The sequence below is a fragment of the Lithobates pipiens genome, unplaced genomic scaffold (genome assembly GCF_037356315.1).
Source record: "Lithobates pipiens isolate NorthernLeopardFrog02 unplaced genomic scaffold, aLitPip1_a1.2 Scaffold_10, whole genome shotgun sequence".
Classification (NCBI taxonomy): Eukaryota; Metazoa; Chordata; class Amphibia; order Anura; family Ranidae; genus Lithobates; species Lithobates pipiens.
Genome location: NW_027507686.1, coordinates 54,788,601 through 54,809,173, shown reverse-complemented (window position 1 = coordinate 54,809,173; position 20,573 = coordinate 54,788,601). Strand labels below are relative to the sequence as shown.

The 20,573-nt window shown below is 45.4% G+C and overlaps 1 protein-coding gene across 4 annotated transcripts in view; it reads right to left on the bottom strand.

Moving 5' to 3' along the window:
- The window catches only part of CBFB (core-binding factor subunit beta), a 66,656-nt gene that overhangs the window by 23,089 nt on the left and 22,994 nt on the right, over window positions 1-20,573 (bottom strand). The window lies entirely within an intron of this gene.

The following is a 20,573-nucleotide window of genomic DNA, read 5'->3' as shown; positions in this document are numbered from 1 at the left end:
GCAACTAGTCTAAGAACCAGAACTTGTCTTGTTATCCCCCTATGGCAGCACACTGGAGCCAATCAGGCTTGGCGGAGCATATGTGCTGACAGTATTAGAGAATAGAATAATGACTCATCACAGTGCTGCCGCTCCTTTAGGCCTCTTTCAAATGGATGGATTGTTCAGGTCCTCCTGTCAGTTTTTTCAGCGGACCTGAACGGACGCTCCATAGACCTCTATGGAGAGACGGATGTCAGCAGTGACATGTCTTCATTCGATCCCCCGTAGGAGGAGAGCGGCGCTTTGACAGGTCTGTCCCTGCACAAAGTGTGCAGAGACAGACCTGTCATCTGCCTGCTCAGCGGGGATCGATGGAGTGATCCCCTGCTGAGTAAAGCAGAGCCCGTACACGTCCGTGTGAAATAAGCATGATGGGGGATTGATCTTGACCAAACTATGTTGATGCCACAATACGGGCCCAGAGACTGACTTCTTTCTGGCCGTGGTGACTACATCACAAATACAGTAGGCTGCACAGAAATACAATTTAAAGTGGTTGTAAACCCTTACAAACCACTTTAACCTACAGGTAAGCCTAGATTAAGGCTTACCTGTAGGTCCAAGAAATATCTCCTAAACCTATATGGTTCAGGAGATATTTGCCTGAAAAAAGGCACCATTGTCTACGGCGCATGCACCGTAGACAGCGGCGCGCAGGCGCACTGAGCGTGGAATTCTCAATGACGGAGCTCCCGTGCGCGTCGGCTCCCGTGCGCATCCGCGGGAGTGGCGTCATCGCGGCTTCGCCGAATGACAGTGGCGGAGCTGAGAGACCCCACCAAGAAGATGAATGCAGCGGACCACAGGGGACAGCGGTGACTTCGCTGGCTCCTGTGTCAAGTAAGTGACACATAATGGACTACTATGCGATGCATAGTAGTCCATTATGCTTTGCCTTTGCAGGGAATGAAAGAGGAAGTAAACTCATCAGGGTTTACTTCCTCTTTAAGGCTTAAAGTGGTTGTAAAGGCTGAAGGTCTTTTACTTTCGTGAATTCTACTCTTTAGTGTGCACCTCCCCCCTCATACTTACGTAAGCTCAATCTCAATTCATCAATGTGCACCAGACCCGAGGCTCTCCTGAGTCTCTCCCTCCTGATTGGCTGAGATGCAACAGCAGCAGCATGCTGTCAAGCACAGCCAGTGAGACGGGAGCGGGACTGAGCCGCGCTCTGTGTTATGGACGCAGAGAGTCGGCTCGGGAGCAAGCACACACATGTGCCTCCACAGCAAGTGGCTTGCTATGGGGGCACTTGGCAAGGGGGAGGGGCTCAGAGCACCGACAAGGGACCTGAGAAGAGGAGGATCAGGGCTGCTCTGTGCAAAATCACTACACAGAGCAGGCGAGTATGACAGTTTTTTGTTTTTTTAAATAAATACAATTTTCTTTACAATCACTAACATTCTGAATATGTGTTTTAATAGTGCTTTCAGTTGGTTGGTTACAACGGAGCTTGGGAATAATTGTTAATCTATTCACCCTCTGAATAAAATTCCTTCCTCTTCACCCCCCTCCCTTACTATACACAAATAGTCCTAGGTGAATGATGTGAACAGGCCTCGCTGCGCCTCTTGGGATATGTGAATCACACTTCTCAGGAGGCATAGGCCTTCATTTACAAACCCAGAAGAGCCAGTGGGCCTCTCAATGACATCAAAAGCAACATAGCGGCACAGAACCAAGTGGTAGCAGAAGACAAAATGATCTCAGTGGGACAACAATAGGATCCACTAGGTGGGTGAGCATCTGAACTTTTGCAGAGCACACCACTCAGTAAGCCATTTATCATGAAGACTATACTAATATTGTGTAGGGCCGCCTTCTAAAAACAACCTCAATTCTTTCTGGCATGGATTCCAAGGATTCCTATGAGAATCTGGTCCAAGCGAACATAGGTGCATCACACGATTTCTGCGAATATGTCAGTTCATGCTGTCATGCTATAAATCTCCTGTTCCACCACATCCCAAAATTTTTCTAAGGCATTCAGATCTGGTGAATTTAGATAAGTGCATGACCAGCTTATAGTGATACTAAACCCAGGACCCTGCATTCACTATATCTAGTCTCCCACAGTACACAGAACATGGAAATGCAATCGTTTTAGTAAATGTAAACTGCTAAATATCTCTCCCCCCCCCCCCCATCAGCCGTATATAGCAGTCTTGGGACTTCTATGACTGTCTGGTTAAGGCCTCTTTCACACTTGTACGACTTGTCCTACGACTTGGGACAGCAAAGCAATAGCTACTTCATTCATATTAGTACGACTTCAAGTCATGCCGACTTCAAAGTAGTCCCTGCACTACTTTAGTTCCGACTTTGAAGCGACTTGAAATCGCAGGGAAAAAAAATTGCGTGACTTTGAAGTTGCGATAGTGTGAAAGGGGCCTAAAGCTTGTAGGAGGAGTTTCCATTCTGCTCTGACTGTAAGGGTAGGATATAGTGCATCAATTTTTTCGCCATATGTGAACCATTGTGGAGATTTTCTTTCACTTTCTGTCCCATAGCACAAAACAGGAAGTGAAAGGAAAAACACTTAAAAATGGGGAATCCCAGGTTGTCACCGGAGTCACTGGAACCAATGGCCCCACTGGAAGATTTACTCTCTATTCCTGTTTTAAGGACAACCTAAAATTTGGCATTTTCTTTTACTTTTAGTGATAATGGCAAACAGGACAAAAAGATAGAGGGAATCACCCTAATGGAGGCCCAGATAGCAATAAACCCTGGCAAGGGTTCTAATCCTTCCCTACTCTATTCAAAGCGAAAGAAAAAACATTTTGATGTCCTTTTCCCCCACAAATAGAGCTTTCTTTTGGTGGCATTTGATCACCTCTGCGTTTTTTTTGTGCTATAAACAAAAAAACAGCGACAATTTAAACAAAAAAAACAAAAAATGCAATAAGTGTATATTGTTTGGTTTGTGCAAAAGTTATAGCATCTACAAAAAATAGGGAAAAGATTTATGGCGTATTTATTATTATTATTTTTTTTTACTAGTAATGGCAGTGATCAGCGATTTTTAATCGGGACTGCCGGACACCTTTGACACATTTTGGGACCATTGACATTTATACAGCGATCAGTGCTATAAAAATGCAAGGATTACTGTGTAAATGTCACTGGCAGGGAAGGGGTTAACACTAGGGGGTGATAAAGGAGTTAACTGTGTTCCCTAGTGTGTGATTCTAACTGTGGGGGGGCACTCACTGAGTGAGGAGACCAATCGTTGTTCATACTTAGTATGAACAAAAGACAGCTCCCCTGAACCCTGACAGCACAGAGATCTGTCTGTTTACATTGACAGATCACCGTTCTGTCTCTGTGTGGAGCAAATCGCAGGTGCGTGGATCAGCAACTGGCATCGGACGCTGCCTAGTGGTCAAAAGGCAAACCGACGTACAGCTACGCCGGTTCGCCAAGGGGAGCCAACCTGCCACAGTACAACTACAGGGGACGGTCAGGAAGGGGTTAAATGAAAAGTGCACCCCAACACTAAAATCTCCACATCTACAGACACCCACAAACTAACAATAACCTATCTAACCCTGTAAAGAAGAAATCAGTATGCATATCTTCTTTGAAGGCCATCCCATGCTGAGCTGTCATCTGCGGCTTCTCTGTGTAGGCGGGTACAGGGGACACATCCAACAATGAAAGCCCATAGTAAGTTTTTGGGTGGCGTCACTTCCCATTCATTTTACAGCCCGTGTTGGCTATGTCCTCTGCAGAGCTTCCGCCGATGGCAACTGGATCAGATCGGCTTCAAAAAAAAAAAGGTATGTTTTCTTCTATAAAGGGCTATACATTTCTTTTTTTTGATAGCAAGAGTGAAGTTCCTCTTTAAATTATGTCACCCCATTCAATGCACAAGCTGTGTGGTATTGGATAGCTTTCTTATTGGGGATTGTCCCAGAGAGCCACATTCCCTGACCGTCATCTTCCATTGTGGAGCAGGAATGTGTGTCCTGTGCAGTGACTGTAAAGATGTATGCATGGAAGTATGGAACACGTGGCTGTGGGTTGCTCGATACACAGGAAAAGGACGCTGTGCTGCACAGGCCGTGGTTTCAGCTCTAACTGTTTACTTGTGGCAGTGAGCGGGAAAAGGGCTTCCTGTCTGTGATCACATACACTTTGCAGTATAAGCCAAGCACACAGAAATAGGCCGTCTTACAGCCCTACTAGGAACAAGGAGAGAAAGGTTTAACCCCAACTTTTCAATTCCAATGTAATAAAATGATTATTTTATGACAGTTTATTACCTCCAGATACATAAACCTAAGAAAAGAGGCCGATTTACTAAAGGATTATTCATCTAATAATCTGCTTAAATATACACGTTAATTATCCAATCATGTAAAAAAATAAAAAAAAAATAAAAAATAAAAAACGCCCCGTTTTCTTATTTCATCTGCATATGCCCCATAGCTGCCTGTATACACGTCACTTGTATAGGTGGGGCACCTTCAGCACTCTGGACAGCAGTCACACTCTGGCATCATCACTTACAACTTAGCATCAATAGTCCTGCACTGAACATAGGGAAGGTGAGGGCCCATCCACAACCTAAAGCTGAGAAGAGCACTGAAAGAGGACTAAGGCAAGTATACAGCTTATTCCTCTATCCCCAAATTTAAAGAACAAAAGTTACCGCTGTAGAGTTTTGATCTCCCTACAAAAGGAAAAATAACAAAAAAATAAAACAGTGTTAAGGTGTTACTAAACCCACAACTGTAAAATCAGAACCTAAGGGGTTAATCATCTGCATTGTGTAAAAAGGTTCTTTGATCCCATCTTCTCTGATTCCCCCCCCCCCCCCTTCTTCTACAGTCCCCAAGCCATCTCCGGATAGTACAGAGCCCTAGGAGACACGCTCAGTTTTGTGGGCTAATCAGCACTTTCCAGACAGACTGGAGTAATGCAGCCTCATAGAACAGTCAGAGGAGAATGAAAACTCCTTCTACAAGCTTTAACCGGTGCTCAGCTGGTCACTGATGGAAGTCACAAGACTGCTATATACTAATGATGAGAAAGGCTTAGACTTACCGGTGACAGTATTTCTAAGACCCTTTCAGGAAAACCTTAGAGAGAGCACAGCTCCGCCCATTGTCCAGGAAACACATGCCATCTTTAAATCCATCATCTTCCACCATGGCCTCAGTTATTGTGTGGTCCCCAACATACTGGAAAACAAAGCACAGAAAGCCACCAAACAACCATGATAGAAAAACTTTCCCTAGGGTGGGACCACTGCCTGCAGTACCTTCCTGCTTGATCTGCGGCGGAAAGTAGGTCCAATCTATAATGTTGGAAAAACGTCAAGAAGTTGGACCAAGTTGCAGTCTTGTATATTTGTTCAGGCGTAGCACCAACCCTTTCAGGCCCAGGAAACTTCCGTTGATCTCGTAGAATGAACAGCAATACCTGAGGGGGGGGGGTATTTCTTCCTTAGCTTTGTAGGCCTCCATGATTGCCCATCTAAGCCATCTGCCCAGAGTGCTTTTGGAAGCTTTCTCCCCTTTATGTGAACCTGAGAATATCACGAAGAGAGCATTTGATTTTCTAAATTCTTTGGCAACTGTTGGAAAGCGTAGCAGGCATCTCTTCACATTCAGTGTGTGGAAAGCCTTTTTTCCTGGATTGGCAGGAGCTGGGGAGAAAGTGGGCAAGACTATTTCCTGTGAACGGTGAAAAGTTGAAGAAACCTTTAGGTAGAAATAATGGATCTGAAGGATTACCCGGTCTGAAAAAAACCTTTAGAAAGGGTTCTGTGGCCGCCAGGGCCTGAAGCTCGCTGACTCTTCTTGCCGACGTGAAGGCTACCAGAAAAATTGTTTTAAGAACTAAGCTTTTGAAAGGATGCTTCCTGTTAGGGTTAAAATGGAGCTCCCGTGAGATCCTGTAAGACAGGGCTCGACAAACCCCGGTCGCCAGGTCGCATTTGCGCCTAGATTTCGTGTCCTGGCGACTGGGGCAACGCTGCTGGGGTATCCTGTCTCCATTTGGACCCCGAACTCCGCCGCGCAATTCCATCGGGCCGCGCCGGCCAGTAATTGAGGCCGCGGCTTTGCGGCCTTCTAAAATCTTTCGGTAGTCTGGCGCCATCTTGTGGTGGATGTAGAAATTACACCCTATTCCAATAATGCTAATTCCTAATGGAGTGAAGCTCCCCTGCCTGTTTTTTGCCCAACGGTGAGTGTGGTGGCTGGTAAATGGCTTCTCATTATATTATATATATATGATTAAATTTATTAATTTATTTATTAATATATATATATATATATATATATAATTTTTTTTGTAATTTTTTTTTGTAATTTTTTTTTTTTTTTTGTAAAAAGTAAAAAAAAAAATTATTTTAATTAAGGAAAAAAAAAATATTATTTGTAATCCTCCCTGCTTGACCCCTTTCACAAGGGCTGTCTGATCAGGTTCACCTGTCAGTTTTTCAGGCGGACCTGATCGAACCCTTAGCAGGGAAATGGCAGTAAATGAGCGGGAATATGTCGGAAATAATAGTCACATTCTTTTGTTAACCACTTCGTGCCCGCGCTATAGACGAAAGATGTCTACAGCGCGGACACCAATTGCCGGGAGGGCGTCCCTAGACATCCTCCTGTTTACTTCCCCTCTGCACGCCGCCATGGGCGAGCATCGGGGAAGTTCTGTGTTGGCCGTGTCCCTTGGATACAGCCAATCACAGATCATGCTAAATGACCAATCACAGCGGCCATTTAGCACTCGAGCGGTGTGTCCAATGAGAGGTGATCTCATATGTGGGGGGCTGGGGGCTATCTTCCCCTCACTCGTCTCCATGTCAGGCCAGGGACAGGTCCAGATCGCCGTCACGGACCTGGCTCCTAACTTTTTTAGCTGGCTCCTAGATTCCAAGCAAATTTGTCAACCCCTGCTGTAAGACAACAGACAAATCCCAACTGGGAAAAACTAAGTGCTACCAGCCTATTCTGTGCAAGTACCCTAAAATAAATAGAGTCTTCTCGAGAAAAAAAAAAAACAAAAAAAAAAAAAACTGATAGAGCCGCCACCTGGGTTTTTAGGGTTCTGGCTGCCAGCCCCTTCTCCATTCTATCATGGAGAAAGTCTAAGACTGACACTAAAAAAAAAAAAAACTTTTGACCTGGAAGCCTTTAGATGTGCACCAGGAATTGAACTTTTTCCAAAACTTTTGGTTATGTGGCTCAAGTTACCTTCACTAATTTATCGGATAGTCCCTTGGCTTTTAGGAGGTCTTCTTTAGAAACCAAGAAGTTAATTGTAACTGGTCTGCATCCAGATAATTCAGGGACCCCTGTGTTGGCAGGTCCTTTCTGGGCGGCCACTTCCATGGAGGTTTTGAGGCTAGATTTAGTAATGTCGCGAACCAGGGACTTTGGCCAGAAAGGAGTGACCAGGATCAGTTTGGTATTTTCCTCCCTGAATTGCCTTAGAACCAGCGTAGGACAGCCGGTAATGCCACGGATGGGCGAAAGCATTTATGCCTAGGGTCCGGTCTTGTCGGTGGAGTGAGAAATACCTTCTGTACCTTTTGAGTTCTGTTGGCTGGCGAACAGGTCTATTTGAGGTTGCCCCAAAGCTTCGGAGATCTTCAAGAAGACTTCTTGATTCAGACTCCACTCTGCTTCCACCGCTCTCCTTCTGCTTAGTAGGTCTGCTAGCAGATTCTGGGATCCCTTTAGATGGACTGCTGACAATGAGGCCACATTTTGTTCTGCCCAGGTAAGCTGAATGGCCAGCTGTAGGGGTACTATGCTCCTAGTTCCTCCTTGTTTCAATACATAAGCTACTGCAGTTGTATTGTCTGAGAGAACCTGTACATGTTGTCCCCTTACTGCTTGTTGAAAGGCTAGGAGACCTATAAAAATGGCCTTTAGTTCCTGCCAATTTGAGGACTTTCAGGCTTCCGCTTTGGACCAGGCCCCCTGAGAGGTTTAACCGTCCAGGTGGGCTCCCCAACCCCAAGAACTCGTGTCTGTTAGATGCTTGTCTAGGGGAAAAATCCTGCGTTTGGTTCTCAATTAGATTTTTCTAGATTCAGGAGCTACCCTCTTTGAGGTGAGCCTGAGACACCTGAAGATTTGTCGAGACCTGTTCTTTGGAATATGTGAAAAGCAACAGGTCGTCCAGATACGGGATGACTGAAATCCCTCCTCAACTTCAGAGGCTACAGGGCTGCCGCCATTATCTTTGTAAAGAGCCTGGGGGAGGATGAGTCTGAATGGCAGAGCTCTGAATTGGAGATGCCAAACTGAAGTCCCCAGGTTGAGGGACAGACGGAGAAAGCGTGGGGAAGCCTGAGCTATCGGGAGTCAGCAATTTTGTTATTTAATAGATCGTGTCCATCCGGAAATGTCTGTCCCATGTTTGACCCAGCGGTTCTTGTCTTGATACCTATTTTTGTGGAGCTGTTGAACAACACGAAAATTCTTTATTGTTTGTTTCTTTGGAAGGGAAAGCCTTTTTCTTGTCAGCTGCCCTGTCCAAGACCGTCTTAAGGCCTGCACCAAAAAGATCACCTGAAAACGGTAGGCCAAATAATTTAATCTTGGATGCTGTGTCACCAGACCAAGTTTTTTAACAAGACAGCCCATCTGGCTGAATATACCAGCTCTGACAACCTTGCTGGCATCTTTACTGATTCAGCTGCTGCATCAACCATGTATTTTATTGCTTTCAGTATCAATGGAAAGGATGCCAGAGGTTCCTACCGAGACGTACCCGCCCCTACGTGGAACTTCAGCTTCTCTACTCAGCATTCTAGGTTGCTTGCGACAACTGTGGAAGCCATAGTGGGCTTGAGGCTGGCCGATGTGGAATCCCACAATTTTTTCAACAGGGAGTCCGCTCTCTTATCCATTGCATCCTTCAACAACCATATGTCCTCGAATGCAAGGTTTGTGCGCCAGGAAACCTGCGAGAATGTGGCATTTACACAGGGTTTCATATTTCACGCCTCTGTTTCCTATCTTCGAAGGAAAACCTTCTCTTAAGGGTTTTGGAAAAGAAGGGGCCTCTTTCAGGGTCCTGCCATTTTTTTTTTTTTACTGTGTCTGTGAAGATTCTATGGACTGGAAACACTAGGTTTAGTGTAATCTAGTCCTTGGTACATTTTATCACAAACCGATAGTTGCACCTTTTTCTCCAGGATATTGAAGGTAGTGTAGATTGCTCTCAAAAGATCATCCACTTCCTCCAGTGATAGTTTGTACCTAGAGGCTTTGCTATCATCTTCCTCTACTTCCTCGTCTGAATCCCTGAAGGAGGGAAAAGTATTTGTTCCCTCATCCCGAGTCAACAACCTCTGCTGTTCTAGAGGGGAGTGCCCTAGGGCTGGACCGTGGATGCTGGGGCTCAACCTGGCCTACCGGGCTCTGAGCCAGCATAGATTTGAACAAACTCAATGAGTTTGTAAGCTCTCGTACTGAAGAGAACAAGTTATTGTATTGTTGGGACGTTTCCTCTTCAACCAACTCCTTAATACAGGTACTGCACATTGCATTCTGCCACGAATCTCTGAGGGGCTTCTTGCAGGAAGGGCATTTCCTCTGACTTGGTGGGTTTGAATGCTTGGTCTTTCCTAACACTTTTTCCTGAAATGAGAATGAATGAAACTCACCTAAGCGTCCCCGAACAAACTTTCCTGCCCTTAGAGCACACATAGACCACCACCAAACAGAAGGGAACAGTGCCCCGAGCAGAGCAAGCACCAGCAACCACCAAGTCCAGACCGCAGGGTCCGAGCGAGGTTACCTCTGACCATGCAGCCACAGGCTCCCTGCAGGGAGGATCACACAAATCGCCAATGCGGAGAAGACTTAAGGTACCAATGTACACCTCTTACCTGGGCCTGATCGGTGCCGTCGGTCTCTCGTCCATCCTTAACAGAAAGCACAGCGGGGGCTGAGAAAAAAAAAACTCATCTGGTTTAAATTACCAGGTCACTGGCGTCATCAACCAGGGCCGGAACCTCCGGTTGACAGACCAGCCGGTCGCCTCTGCATACCAGGGGATGGGAACAACTTGCCGCCATGCCCCCACAGGAAGCCACGTCACCCACCAGCCAGGACCCGTAACCGCCATGCAGGGCATACCACCCGCCCACCTGAGCCATACCTGTGGACCCAGGGCACTCAGACATGACACTTCATGCGGGCCACTGCATCCCCTGAGTTGGAGAGGCTGGGGACTCCGGAATACCCCCGCCCTTACGGGTGTGCTGGGATGGTCACTGCACTCAAGGCAGACACACTTTGAAAGGTAAGCTTTCTCCCTCCACCTTGGAGAGAGCGCAGCTCCTTGGTTCCAGGATGCGCTTCCACTATGGCGGAGGAAACACAATAACTGAGGCCACGGTGGAAGAGGAGGGATTAAAAGACAGCATGCGTTTCCTGGAAAATGGGCGGAGATGAGCTCTCTCCAAAGTTGTCCTGAAAGGCGATTTGAGAAAAGGTGTTTAGCAGTTTATTTTTACTAAAAGAATTACATTTCTATGTTCTGTGTACTGTGGGAGACCAGATATAGTGAATGCTTGGTCCTGGGTTTGGTAACGTGTTAAGCAGGAAACATAAGAGCTCCCAGAATGGCAGGCTCTAATAGGACTCTTTAGACACACAGCTTCGCAGATATAGTTGGCACACTCCAGAAGAAAAACAACCATTTAATGTGGGCAGTGTGCCAACCAGTGGGGGATCAGAGAGGAATTCAGCGGGTGCACAGCAAGAGGGAAATGTGAGCTAGAGCTGGATAACATCCAAAGAGAGAGGATTCACAAATTAACCAGCTATCTGCCGCTCTGCACTCACCCCATTCACCATCCTACAAAACTTGAAACAAGCCACACATGCTTATTTAGCAAGTTAGCGCAAGAATAAACAGTAGAAGTCTGCTCTGACTTCAGAAAAATAAACTGCACTAGGTTACTGCACTTTGGCGCTGGGACTGTATATTGTAGGAGCCAAATCATCTGCCCAAAGGCCATTACACCTGTGCTCAGCACATTGAAAGATTATTGGGGATTTTAGATGATGTGAAAAGCTTGTCTCTGCTGTGTCTGCATTCTATGGTCATGCTTCACTGCCTGCTCGTTACAGCAAGTCCTAATTAAGGAACAGCTATAACATTAGAGAGGAGAATACATCAGACTACAAATCCTTGAAGAGGAAGATCAGGACTATGAGGGAAAGCAACATGACCATAGGTTAAAAGCTTTATTTCTACGATGCCAAAGATGCACATACCTAAACTCGTTTAAAGCTAGACTCCAGTCCTAGTTGTACACGTGCCTTTCCTGTACTTAAAAGGGTAACAATTGCAGCACAAGTCATATTGTAATTGAATATTATTAAAAATGATCCTTTCACGTCCAGAAATGTAATTTGCAGCTTGTGTGATTGGCTTACTGATCTTCCAAGAAGTAGTCTGCAGCAAGATACAATTCAGATTTTGAGCATCCCCTGCAACAAAAATTTCATTTTGTTGTGAGATACTCTCAAAAGGGAAATCACGTCTAAAAAAGGGATGCAGACCCTGCAACTTCCTTCATTAGCGCCCTGCATGTGTAGCAGCTGCTCATAATTACAAAATTACTTCCATACAAAATTCACTTGGCACATGGCCACAAACTGCTACAGTGTCTTGAAAAAGTATTCATACCCCATTTTGTCGTGTTACAACCAAAAACATAAATGTATTTTATTGGGATTTAGTGTGATAGACCAACAAAGTGGCACATAATTGTGAAGTGGAAGGACAATGATAAATCGTTTTCAAAATGGTCACAAATAAATATGTGAAAAGTGTGGCGTGCATTTGTATTCAGCCCCCCTCCGAGTCAATACTTTGTAGAACCACCTTTCACTGCAATTACAGCTGCAAGTCTTTTTGGGGATGTCTCTACCAGCTTTGCACATCTAGAGAGTGACATTTTTGCCCATTCGTCTTTGCAAAATAGCTTAAGCTCTCTGATTAGATGAAGAGCATCTAAGCAGCAATTTTCAAGTCTTAACACAGATTCTCAATTGGATTTAGTTACCATTCACTTGTAGCTCTGGCTGTAAGTTTAGGGTCATTGTCCTGCTGAAAGTAGAACCTCCACTCCAGTCTCCAAACTTTAAACAGGTTTTCTTCTAAGATTGCCCTGTATTTGGCTCCATTCATCTTCCCATCAACTCTGTCCAGCTTTCCTGTCCCCACGACATGATGTTGTCACCACCATCTTTCACAGTGGGGATGGTGTGTTCAGGGTGATGTGCAGTGTTAGTTTTCTGCCACATATAGCATTTTGCTTTTAGGCTAAAAAGTTCAATTTTGGTCTCATCTGACCAGAGCACCTTTTTCCACATGTTTACTGTGTCCCCAACATGGCTTCTCGCAAACTGCAAACTGGGCTTCTTATGGCTTTCTTCTTGCCAGTCTTCCATAAAGGCCAAGCTTGTGGCATGTATGCATGCAGCTCACAGCAGGGGTCCAATGTGTCCCAGTTTACTGTTTCAGGTCCGATTTCTTGGCTGAGCGCAGACCTGAAAATGGACCAAAAGACACACAGGACCCAGTGCAAATTCGCACTGGAGATATGTGAACCCACTCCATAGAGAACCGGTCACAATCTCCTGCTATTGAAAATTGGATGTGGGGAACCTGCATCCAAATTTGCACTAGTGTGAACCCAGCCTGATGGTTGTCCTGTGGACAGATTCTCACACCTGAGCTGTGGATCTCTGCAGCTCCTCCAGAGTTACCATGGAGGTCTCGGCTGCTTCTCTGATTAATGCTCTCCTTGCCAAGCCTGTATTTTAGGTGCACAGCCATGTCTTGGTAGGTTTGCAGTTGTGTTATACTCTATTTTCAGATGATGTATTGAACAGTGCTCAGAGATGTTCAAAGCATGGGAGAGAAATTATATATTATACACACACACACACACACACACACACACACACACACACACACACACACACACACACACAGGTTTTTATAACCTAACCCTTCCTTAAACTTCTTCGTAACTGGTGTAATCCTTGGCTCTCATGATGTGGTTTGTTCAGCAAGGTTCTCTTAAACCTCTGAGGGCTTCACAGAACAGTTGTATTTATACTGAGATTAAATTACACACAGGTGGATTCTTTTTACTAATAAGGTGACTTTTGAAGGCAATTGATTCCACTAGATTTTAGTTAGGGGTATCAGAGTAAGACCCCTTTCACACTGCCAGCGTTCTTTTTCAAGCGCTACAGTGCTAAAAATAGTGCCCATATAGGGCCCTGAAAAAAAGCAGCTCCTTTCACTCCAGCATGCAAGCCCGAGGGCTTGCACACTGGAGCGGTGAACTGGCAGGGCGTCATAAAGTCCCAAGGGCTTTCACACTGGAGCGTGGTGCTGGCAGAACGGTAAAAAAAAGTCCCAAAATCTGCATCTTTGGAGTGGTGAAGGAGCGGTGTGTATCCTGCCCTGCCGCTGCAGGAGCACTTTGTGGTGATTTTAAATACCACCGCTAAAAGGGTGCTAAAAATAGTGCCGTTTTACCGCCGGCCCCCACACCGCCCCAGTGTGAAAGGGGTCTAAGGGAGGGAGTTACCATTTTTTTTTTTTTTTAGAAAGCCATGTGCAGCACCTTGCTGGCCTCTCCCACCAGCCATGATCAGCCTGCATTGCATAGACACTGATCCAATGATGCCACAACAGGATCTAAACTAAGGTATGTCATGAAAATGGTTTTATTTAAAATATTTCATTAGCGTGTTTATGAAGGGGGAAATCAAAATATAAGCAATTAAACTAGCTAGTAGTCAAAAAGGTACAACTGAGCACAACTTAAAGTGGTTGTATAGTCTTTATTTTTTTACTTTTAACTACAGGTAAGCCTATAATAATGCTTATCTGTAGGTAAAAAAAAAAATAATAATAATAATAATAAAAGAAATCTTCTAAACCTGTATGGTTTAGGAGATATTCCCCTCGCGATGAGCCACTGACTGCTGCACAGGGGATTCTCAGCTGAAAGCCCAGCAGACGCCGGACCCTGGCGGAAAGAAATCACCCGCACACATGCGCGGGAGTGACGATATCATGGCTCCGGCCACTCACATCGCTGGAGCCGCGATACCCGGAAGAAACATGTCATGAGATGTCGGGGCCCCGGTCTAAGGCAAGTATTTCATAATGAGCTAGTATGCAGTGCATACTAGCTCATTATGCCTTTCCCTTGCAGGGAAATAATAAATTATTATATATATATATATATATATATATATATATATATAGTGTATGTATAGGTTTACTCCCACTTTAAAGTGGAACTAAATTCTGCTATTCTTTTAATGGTTTGACGCCACTCAGGCATTTTCATGATGCCAGGTTGTAGCCATTCTCATTGACTGGCGCTGGACGACGTCATTCCTGTTCTGTCATCATGGCATACAGGTGTTGTGCTTGCACAGCTCAGTACATATTCTAAAAGTAGATTACTAGCAGGTAGGTAGGTTTCTTTTATTGCAGAAGAGACATTGCGCATCTCTTCTGCAATAAAGTGACTGCTCACAGTTTCCCCAAAACAGCTACATTCAAAGCATGCTGTGAATGACAACAGTCATAGTGGCTTGTGCTCTGAACCAAACTGTCAAGCCATCAAAGGGCTTATGTCATAACTGATCACATGTGCAGTACCATGGCAACTGCAGATCAGACACGAGATAAAATTGCAGCTTCCTTGGCTGTAAAGGATAGGAGGGTTTAGTTCCACTTTAATTCTATTAGTACGCTGCTAATGTTAATCATAAAACACTGCAACTATTCAAATCAGAAAATACACCCAATTAAGGCTAGGTTCACACTATAGCGATGCGGGAACACCGCAAATCTGCGGCGTTTTCCCGCATCGCATACCTCCCGCCGGCAGTTCACACTGCCCTATGCGGACGGCTGGGAGTGTCAATGATATGTTAATGACACCCCCAGATCCGTCCGCATATCGCAGTGCGATCTGCACACTCGCACAGGAATCGGATCGCATGGTGTGAACACCCATGCGATCCGATGCTGCTGCGGACCAAAAAAAGGGTCCCGTGCGAGTTTGCGGCGGGAGCGATGCGAATTCAGCCATACTATCTGTATGGCTGAACTCGCATCGCTACGGAGATCGGATGTGATTTGCACTGCAGTGCGAATCACATCCGGATCTCCCCCCGCAGCAGTGTGAACCCAGCCTTAAAGAGATCCGCTCATCGTGCTTTTGTATCTAAAATCACCAGTGAATAGGAGCCGTTTTAAGCTCTTTATTTTCCCCACTCTGGAGTCACAGATCCAGTTAGCCCCAGATTGGGAGCAATAAAAGGCACACAACAGCTTCTATGCACGAGAACTGTTAGATGTGATAAGCAAGTAAATAATTACTATAAACTTTTTATTTTTTTTACTATTGGACAGTAGCAAGAGTGGTCTCTCAGTTTATTTTTTGGGGTTATTAGTCAACTTGAGACAAAATTTCCTTCTGTCTTAATAATGGTCAACAGGACAAAGAGGGTAAAACCATCTAGCAGGAACACATACAGCAAGAAGATGCTCTAGTTCTTTATCACTCTATTAAAAAAATAATAAAATAAAATGCTACATGCATTCCTACATGCACAGAATATAAAACTTGATAAGTGATAACACCACAGAATGTTAATCCATGGAGTATCGGATCGCTTTTTGGGGGATCAGGAAGGAATTCTTTCCCCCTGTTGCTGAAAACTGGACCATGATTTATAGGAGGGTTTTTGCTTTCCTCTTCATGAACGGTGGGTATAGGGTTCTGGACATGGAATTTTTCTATTTAAGCCGAATACCCAATGCTGCTCCTAAACAGAGTTTTTGCCTAAGCCCCTGAATGCACCCCAATAAAAGCCTATGCCTCAATGCATGCATGAGCTTTTAGAGAAGTTTATAAGCAGAGGCAGTCAAAAACTCCTCTCCTGAACGCAGAACAATCGCGTTCAGTATAGGCACTTTCGGGCATAAAAAAAAAAAAAGCCAAAATGTGGCTAAACACACCTAAGTGCGTTTAGCACTTGCGTGTTTCAATGGTCAGAATATATTAAAAATTGTGGCCAATGAAAAGAAATTAAGCAATAAAAATAAAGCATATTAAAAAAATAAATAAAAAAATCAAGAAAATGCAAAACCTTCGTAAACGAGGTTCAGAACTTGCCATCAAGAACAGCAATTTTATCTTGGTCAGATTATTGTTTGTTACCGATAATAATGTGGACTCACAAGGATCTCTCACAAACATGATTTATTATCTTTCCAGCCTAATGATTATATTCTTCCTAAAAACAACAAGAGTCAGCAATGATCCTGTTCTGGATGACAGTGATTAATAGGTTCCAGGAGAGCGCTCTGGTGATTGAACTGACATTTGTGCTCAGAATATCTAAAATCTGACAATGACACGGCTTTAAAGAAAAGCACTAGTCAGGGATAAAGTCTCAAGTAAACTTATACAATGTCAGGTGTAATGACTTGGTAATTATGTGTTTTACTTAAATGGGAGGTCCATTAGTACAGGGGTTGACAATTTTGCTTTGAATTTAGGAGCCAGTTTTTTTCAGCTCCCAAGGTAAGGCCACTCATTTTCACCCCCTATCCCTAACTCACAATGGAGCACCCAGTCAATAACTCAATTGAAACGCTGTTACATCAGGGGTATGGGCTGACCAGAAAGAGTAAGGCTGGCAACAGATGGAACTGGCTGGCACTGGCAGGTGGCAATGGGTTGCCACTGGAAGGCACGTGGAACTGCCAGATGGCACCGACAGGTGACACTGGTTTGGAACTGGCAGGTGACACTGGTTTGGAACTGGCAGGTGACACTGGTTTGGAACTGGCAGGTGGCACCATTGGCGATGGCAGGTGGCCCTGGTTGGTGATGGCAGGTGGCCCTGGTTGGCGATGGCACTAGTTGTCACTGGCAGATGGCACTGATTGGCGGTGGCACTGGTTGGTGTTGGCAGGTGGCACTGGTTGGTGGTGGCATTGGTAGGTGGTGGCAGGTGGCACTGGTTGGCGGTGGCAGGTGGCACTGACTGGCGGTGGCACTCGGCACTGGCAGGTGGCACTGGTAGTTGGCACTGGGTGGTGGCAGGTGGCACTGGGTAGTGGTTGCAGGTGGTATTGATTGGCGGTGGCACTGGTTGGCACTAGCAGGTGGCACTGATTTGTGGTGGCAGGTGGCACTGATTGGTGGTGGCACTGGCAGGTGCCACTGGTTGGCGGTGGCACTGATTGGCGGTGGCAGGTGGCACTGGTTGGTTGCAGGTGGTATTGATTGGAGGTGGCACTGATTGGCACTGGCAGGTTTCACACGGAGCACTCTGTTACTGAAATGTAACAGAGGAGCTGGCGGGACCCTGCCGGGGTGTGAAAATGACAAGTAACAGAGAGGTGGATATGTCAGATTTCAGCCTGATGTCGGGGTGGGCGGGACTCAGCAGCTATCAAACACCAGCCAACGATTGGGCTGCTTAATAAAAGGGGCGGGCCACATACAGTAGCGGCCCGCCCAGATCCCACTGGCTGGTGTTTGATAGCTTGCTGGGTCCCGCCCCCACCCCGGCCGGGTCCCGCCCACCCCGACATCAGGCTGACAGATCCTCCTCTCTCCATTGCGTGTCAGTTTCACACACAGCGCGGTGCTGCAGAGTGTGGAGGAGGGAGGAGGACGGCAGTCAGTGTTAATGCTGCTGCATGTCTGGGGCATCGATAGTGAGTCGGCTGGTGGCAGCTTAGGTGCCAGGTCGCGATTTCTGGTCACATTGGCGACCTGGCGCCTGGGGTTTGTCGAGCCCTGCATTAGTACATGTACTGAAAGGAAGGCGGAAAGTGAGGAAAATTAGAGAGTGGTTATAAAGCTTAGTTTAAAAAAATAAACAAAATAAAAAATAAAACATACCTATACTTACCTATACTTACCTGAACTGTAAAATGGTTTTGCACTGAGCAGCCTCAATCCTCTTCTTCTGGGGTCCCCCGCCATCATTCCAGTCCACTCCTCTTCATCGGGTGCCCTGTACGTGCTCGCTCCCAAGCCCCGCTGCTGCGTCTACTGACAGACAGTGGGACTCAGCCCCACCCCCCACTCGTGTCACGGGATTTGATTGACAGCAGCAGAAGCCAATCACTTCCGCTGCCATCAATCTGTCCAATAAGGAGACAGACAGTGGCTGGAGCTGCTGCGCCCATGCACATTGCTGGATCGGATGGGCTCAGGACAGAAAAAGGTGGGAGGAGCATCAGCATAGAAGGTGAAAAACCTTAAGGCTTTAGAACCACTTTAAGAGACTGCCATTTCATAACTAAAGGCAAGACTTTTCCTCAGTGCTCTATAGAGTGGAGAGGGATTAGAATCCCTGTCAAATGTTTCGCTATCTGCGCCCCTTTTAGGGGTATTCATCATGTCTGTCCCATTATCATCGAAATTGAAAGTAAAGGAAAATCACTAATTTTGGGTTGATACCAGAACAGTTGGAGGAGGAACCTTCCAATGGGGACACTAGTTCTGGTGACATTCAGGGATTTAATAACTTTGGGGGATTGCCTCCTACTTTTTTTTTTTTCCCCCCCAAAACAAGAACACCTTAGAGAGGTTATAACATAAAATTGAAATTAAGTGGATACTCTGGGCACTTATTAAACAGATAAAACAAAACATTTTCAAATATATAATTAACATACCAAAAGAAAAAAAAAGAGCAAATCAGAGACATTCATGGTCAACGTTAACATACAGTGCCTACAAGTAGTATTCAACCCCCTGCAGATTTAGCAGGTTTACACATTCGGAATTAACTTGGCATTGTGACATTTGGACTGTAGATCAGCCTGGAAGTGTGAAATGCACTGCAGCAAAAAAGAATGTTATTTCTTTGTTTCATTTTTTTTTAAATAGTGAAAAGTTTATTCAGAGGGTCAATTATTATTCAACCCCTCAATTCAACAGAATTCTGTTTGGTTCCCCTAAAGTATTAAGAAGTAGTTCAGGCACAAAGAACAATGAGCTTCACATGTTTGGATTAATTATCTGTTTTTCCAGCCTTTTCTGACTATTTAAGACCCTCCCCAAACTTGTGAACAGCACTCATACATGGTCAACATGGGAAAGATAAAAGGAGCATTCCAAGGCCATCAGAGACAAGATCGTGGAGGGTCAGAAGGCTGGCAAGGGGTACAAAACCCTTTCCAAGGAGTTGGGCCTACCTGTCTCCACTGTTGGGAGCATCATCCGGAAGTGGAAGGCTTATGGAACTACTGTTAGCCTTCCACGGGCTGGACAGCCTTTGAAAGTTTCCTCCCGTGCCGAGGCCAGGCTTGTCCTAAGAGTCAAGGCTAACCCAAGGACAACAAGGAAGGAGCTCCGGGAAGATCTCATGGCAGTGGGGACATTGGTTTCAGTCAATACCATAAGTAACGTACTCCACTGCAATGGTCTCCGTTCCAGACGAGCCCGTAAGGTACCTTTACTTTCAAAGCGTCATGTCAAGGCTCGTCTACAGTTTGCTCATGATCACTTGGAGGACTCTGAGACAGACTGGTTCAAGGTTCTCTGGTCTGATGAGACCAAGATCGAGATCTTTGGTGCCAACCACACACGTGACGTTTGGAGACTGGATGGCACTGCATACGACCCAAAAAATACCATCCCTACAGTCAAGCATGGTGGTGGCAGCATCATGCTGTGGGGCTGCTTCTCAGCCAAGGGGCCTGGCCATCTGGTCCGCATCCATGGGAAGATGGATAGTACGGCCTACCTGGAGATTTTGGCCAAGAACCTCCGCTCCTCCATCAAGGACCTTAAGATGGGTCGTCATTTCATCTTCCAACAAGACAACGACCCAAAGCACACAGCCAAGAAAACCAAGGCCTGGTTCAAGAGGGAAAAAATCAAGGTGTTGCAGTGGCCTAGTCAGTCTCCTGACCTTAACCCAATTGAAAACTTGTGGAAGGAGCTCAAGATTAAAGTCCACATGAGACACCCAAAGAACCTAGATAACTTGGAGAAGATCTGCATGGAGGAGTGGGCCAAGATAACTCCAGAGACCTGTGCCGGCCTGATCAGGTCTTATAAAAGACGATTATTAGCTGTAATTGCAAACAAGGGTTATTCCACAAAATATTAAACCTAGGGGTTGAATAATAATTGACCCACACTTTTATGTTTAAAATTTATTAAAATTTAACTGAGCAACATAACTTTTTGGTTTGTAAGATTTATGCATCTGTTAATAAATCCTGCTCTTGTTTAAAGTTTGAAGGCTCTAACTTATTTGCATCTTATCAAACCTGCTAAATCTGCAGGGGGGTTGAATACTACTTGTAGTCACTGTATTTTAAAGTGACTCATGAGAGCAGTATGGGGGCTGCCATTGACGGCCTCCTAAAAAGGTTAGTTATGTGGCTAACACTCCTGCTTCAGCATAATTAGCTAGATGACCTAGAAAAGCATAAAAACAAGGGTTTTTGGACTAACCTTG